This window comes from Apium graveolens, chromosome 1 (genome assembly GCF_009905375.1).
Source record: "Apium graveolens cultivar Ventura chromosome 1, ASM990537v1, whole genome shotgun sequence".
NCBI lineage: Eukaryota > Viridiplantae > Streptophyta > Magnoliopsida > Apiales > Apiaceae > Apium > Apium graveolens.
This window is the reverse complement of record NC_133647.1, coordinates 97,053,012-97,058,882: the sequence shown is the minus strand read 5'-3', so window position 1 is coordinate 97,058,882 and position 5,871 is coordinate 97,053,012. Positions and strand designations below refer to the sequence as shown.

The window sequence follows — 5,871 nt, the reverse complement described above, 5'->3', positions numbered from 1 at the left end:
ATCAAGAATTACAAAATCAGCAGGGAAGATGAGTTTTTCCACCTTGACAAAGACAACCTCCACTATACCTCATGGATAAGTGATGGTCTGATCGGCCACTTGCAAAGACATGTTCACAGGCTTAGGATCAGGTAAACCAAGTTTCTTGAAGACAGATAAGGGCATCAGATTGATGCTAGCTCCCAAGTCACACAAACACTTGTCGAAGGATAGATTTCCAATGGTGCAAGGTATCGTGAAGTTTCCTGGATCTTTAAGCTTAGGAGGTAGTTTCTGTTACAGCACAACACTGCACTCTTCCGTTAGAGCAATGGTTTCCAAATCCTCAAGCTTTAGCTTCCGAGATAGAATACCCTTCATGAACTTAGCATAGCTCGACATATATTCTAGAGCTTCAGCAAAAGGTATGTTGATATGTAGCTTCTTGAAAACTTCCAAGAACTTGGCAAATTGTTTGTCGAACTTATGCTTTTGAAGCCTTTTAGGAAATGGAGGAGGTGGGTAAACCTGTTTATCCCCTATATTACCCTTAGGAGGATTGCTTTCAACGGCTTTTTTCTTCGGTACGACCTCGGCATCCTTCTGCACCACTTTTTCAGCTACAATCTCATTATCTGGATTTGGCAAAGGTGCAGATGCACCTGCATTTTGGACAGAATTTTTAGACTCTTCGTCTTGCTGAAATTGGGGGCTTGCGACCTTTTCGGACCTCAAGGTAATGGCATTCACCTATTCGTTAACTTCCCTTTTGCCTGGATTGGCTTCTGTATCACTAGGAAGCATTCTTGGTGGTCGATTCAATAAGGCGTTAGCAATTTTCCCTATTTGGTTCTCCAGAGCCTTGATAGAAACATCCTGGCTTTGGCATATAAGAGCCTGGTTTTTGCACATAAGGCGCAACTCCTCCAATTTAGATTTTTCATTCAAAGATGGACCTACACCTCCATGAGTTTGTTGGTGTCTTGGTGCATATTGCGGTTGTTGAAAACCAGGAGGGTTGAATTGCTTTGGTGCATACTGCTGATAAGGTTATTACACTACATTTTGATTGTTACTCCAGCTAAAGTTAGGATGATTCCAGTTGTCAGGATGATAAGTGGCTGGAGCTGGTTGTTGCGATCTCTAAAAGTTGCTCACAAACTGAGTTGATTCACTAGATATAGCGCATTTCTCCGTCGCATACGAACCTGCACACATCTCACAAACACTGGTTATCTGATTAACTCCATAATTAGGCAAAGAATCCACCTTCATCGTTAAAGCCTTGAGCTGCGCAACTATAGCAGTAGCTGCATCCACCTCCAGAATTCCTGCTACCTTGCCTTAAGGTAGTCTCTGAGAAGGGTTCTGATATTCATTAGCAACCATTAGTTCAATCAACTCATAAGCTTCATTATAGCTCTTAGCCCATAAGGTTCCACCCGATGCTGCATCGAGCATGGGTCTAGACTGTGCTCTCAAACCATTATAAAAGCAGTTGATAATTATCCAGTCAGGCATCCCATGATGATGACATTTTCTAAGAATCTTCTTATAACGATCCCAAGCTTCACATAAAGACTCTTTCGATTGCTGTGCAAATTGAGTAAGAGCGTTTCTAATTACAGCTGTCTTTGCCATAGGGAAGAATTTAGTAAGAAATTTTTGAGCAAGATATTCCCAAGTAGTAATAGAGCCTGGTGATAGAGAATGCAACCAACACTTAGCTTTATCCCTCAGAGAGAATGGGAAAAGCCTCAGTTTCATGACATCTTCGGAAACATTATTAAACTTGAAAGTGTCGCAGATCTTGATGAATACCCTAATGTGCATATTGGGATCTTCCGTTGGAGAACCCCCAAACTGAACTGAGTTATGGACAATCTGAATTATGCCAGGCTTGATCTCAAAGGTATTAGCTGCGATGACCAGTCTGACAATGCTAGACTGAATATCATTGATCTTTGGTCGAAAAAAATCCATCAACGCTTTCAGATTTGTTGTTGGTTCTCCCATTACAATAAAAACTAGAGTACCTGAAATACACGACTAAGTAACTAGTAAGTAAAATATCTGAGTCGGTGAACTTTAATGACCACTGATGTCAAACACATAAACTAAAAATTAACACCGAGTCCCCAGCAGCGGCGCCAAAAACTTGTTAGGATGAAAACACGCGCTAAAATTACACGCAAGTATACGCGTTCGCAAGTAATATAGACTTCTTTCTAGTTCGTTCCCACAGAGACTGGTTTAGGTGAAGTTCAATTTATGCACTTATGCAACAATGGTATGGCTATCATTCAATGCTAAGACAAATAACAAATTGTATTTTAATTAAACTAAGAGATTATACTAAATAGCATTAAGTAAGAAGATTTAGGTTGAATTACTTATATGAGACAAACATGGGATTCTAACTTCATTAAATACTTCACTCAAAGTCATTGTTCTTAACCTTAGCATACAATGGCGATGATTACATAGGGCAACTAAGATGATTAAAATTACCTACGAATCATGCATAATTAATACATGAACCTATGCTAGCATGGCAAGTTCTAAACCTCTATATTCACTGTCACTTCAATAGAGATTAACACGCTATCTTATAAGTTTGAGACGCTCATAAGACGAATAAGCACAACCAATACTGGGATATCATAAAATCACCACACACTAAGATATCGAAACAAATTAACTATTGAAACCCATAAGTAAATCCGTTAGAACCCCATGATAACGATTAGTTCATAACCGAACTCATCATCACCGTGGGTTCCGATGAAAGCATGGTATAATAAACTAAGTCTTTATAAGCTGAATAAATAATCAAAGTACGTAATCAAGAGTATCAGGTTCAACAATAAAGAAAACGAGCATCCAAGATTACAACTCAATCAAAGAATCACAAGTAAAATAAGTTCTTCTTCTCCTTAGTTGAATTTGTGCTCCTAGGTCTTCTTCTTGCTCTCTATTAGGAAAAACATCTTTAAAAGGTCTTTATATAGCAGCCCAAATCGACCAGAACTCCAGCAGATCAATATTCTATTACAAACAGGATTCTGGAAAATTGACATAGCGTGGCCGCCCTGGGATACGGCGCGGCCGCTCTGAGTATGGCGTGGCCGCTCCCAGGTGTAGCGTGGCCGCGCTGAGCTTCTGAAAAAAAGCTAAGTTTCCTTCTTTTCTTGCCTTCAACTGTTGATTTCTTTTGCGCATTTGACTGAGGCCCTATCCTAACACTTTTCCAAGCATAAAACATGCATGATCCAGTCCTTCTTCCTGATTATGCCTTGAAATGCAAAACACTACGAAAACACATCAAATACACAAATAACTTGAGTATAAAACACCAATTCGAGCCTATACGAAGCATTCTAAGTGGATATAAATACCACTTAACATACTTCCCTTCCATAAAGGAACCTTGTCTTATGTTCTCCTTAATTTTAGGCACTCATATCTCAATTCCGGCCACTCTATCTGACTTTGACCAGAATAAATGTTTATACCAATTTCTGGGCATAACAACTAACCCCCAAATTCCATATGTTATTGAAAATGGGATTGGAATTTTTACCTATCTTTATCAAAATTCGTATAAACTTATATACTATCAATATTATCTTATAGGGCGCACCTTCAACAGGGAGAGTCTCTAGGAATCTTGAAGCTTCCTTTTCATTCATTCAATCTTTGATAAATGTCTTATTTTTCATAAAGGGCGCGCCTTCAAGAGGGCGCGTCTTTGGAATTTCAAACGGTTTTCGAAAACAGTTTCTCTTCTTTTTCGGGAATCGTGACCGACATGAGTGACATGATTGAGGGTTTGTTACGTGTCCCTTCATCTATGAATACCAGTCATAATCATTTTTTTTACTTTTTACTTCATTCTCTCTCTCTTACTTTACCTTTCTTCCTAAAACCACCACACCGGTGGGAGAAGCATTTGTTCAAAACCGCCCTTTTCCTCTACCATTTCTTTAATCCCTTCTGGTAAATCTTCTCACCAATCAAAAAGGTACACAAAGCTTCTTATATCTCTGAGTTTCGTCAAGTAAATTATTGTGCATTCCATATAATCTATTCATCTTCTTATTTATAACTTATTATTTGATGTATATGTATTTTTATGTATATATATGTGTGTGTGTGTATCTGCGTATATATATTGTATATATTCATATTTTTGCAGTTTACATCCGAAATCATAGGGTTTTGAATTTCCAGTTTATGTTTTTAAGAATTTCAACCGTTATTATTCTATGCCCAATTTGGGTTTAGAGCGTGTATATCGCAAGATTCATCTATGGCGCGCCAACAGCTTAGGGCGCGCTATCCTGTTTATTCATTAATATCGTACTTAGATTTTAAGTGTAAGACATAACTTTCCCTGTCAAGGCGCGCCTTATCCCTCAATCTCCCTTCACTTCATCGTTTTAATCTTTGATAGGGTGCGCCTTCCCTTTCCTCTTAAGTAACTCTCTTACTGTGTTGTAATAGACACAATTTTTACTGAGCGCGCCATCTTAGTGCAGGACGTGCCTTTAAAGATTAATAAAATAAATGCTTTTTAGCCTAATTTAATATATATAATTTCTGAATGGGGCATGCTATCTTCTCAATGCATGCCTTCTACTATTTGCTTTTCATATTTTCTTCTCCTTTCTCTAAATTGGACGCGCCCTCAATGATTTTTGCTTTTCTTTTGACAGGTGGAAGACGAGGGTACATCTTTTCTCTTTCATCCCTTCAAGGAATTTCTCTCAAACCTTGGGATTTATTCCCCTCCTAACACTTATGTCAAACCTCAGCCTCCAAACGCCCACCATACTCCTGAGTTTTTAAACCGGGTGGCCCACCTTGTTCAAGATTCCAAAGAAGGCAACTTGATGGCAGATTCTTCAAACTGTTCCTCCATGGACAATGTTCCTTTATCTCGAAGACGTGGCAAACAAAAACTGGTCCAAAAAGAGAGATCCCCTGCTTCTATCGAGAAAGAAATCGATGACGATGATAGGTTAGAGTCTTTAAACACAGATATATATAAGAGCACAGAGATTGGAGTAAATATTGATGCAGGCCCATCCAAAGTCTCTTATAGGGAGATCTCCTCTAGTCCATCTCAGGGCGCACCTATTTCGCCTAACTCTGAGGGCGCGCCTGAAGCGAACTCATCCCCTTTCCGTGATGAAATGATTTTTTTTCGACGAGGACACCCTTTAGTTCTCTACCTCCCCAGCTCCTTCACCCATTCCATTCGTTCACTGGGAAGTTTCTGATAGTGATTTGGATTTTGACCGGAGTAAGTATGAAGTTTGTACAGACGCCGTGAAGAAGCATTTCAGAAAGAAATAAGGAAAGCTATTTTGTGTGGGGTTTTTGTCTAATTGTTCGGATGAAGAATTAGAATGGTTAATGGAGTATTATGATATGGAAGGGATAAGGGCGCGCCCTTTGAGCATGATGCGCCCCCATCTCTTCAATTATGGCAGGAATTTCAGAATTCCATGAATGGTTACGAGTCCAAAGCTGGTATCTTTAGTTGTAGGCGCGCCTCTATATCCCTACTTGAGGGATGTGATTGAGTTATACGACTTGGTCCCTCTCCAATTATCTCCTAACAGCTACAAGCTCGTTCTAGCACTGTACATTATGTACATGGACTTAGGATTCCCTGCACCTACTATGGAAGAAGTTATCCATTTCTTCAACCTCAGAAAATCTGATCATGCTTATTACTATCTGGTTGTGGACAAACAGCATAACAATAAGGGCTTCTCATTAGGCAAAGTCAGCCACGAGAAGGGATGAAAAGAGAACTTCTTCTACTTGTATGATGTTCCTAGAGTTAGAATCCAGTTCAACACTGATCCAAGTAAGGGCGCG

At 39.3% G+C, this 5,871-nt stretch overlaps 1 non-coding gene across 1 annotated transcript; it reads left to right on the top strand.

Moving 5' to 3' along the window:
- Nucleotides 1-1,498: 1,498 nt before the first annotated feature.
- On the top strand, nucleotides 1,499-1,605 carry LOC141683903 (small nucleolar RNA R71). Its single transcript, XR_012560488.1, has one exon. It is a non-coding gene; the product is annotated as a small nucleolar RNA R71 (small nucleolar RNA).
- The last annotated feature ends 4,266 nt before the right edge of the window (nucleotides 1,606-5,871 follow it).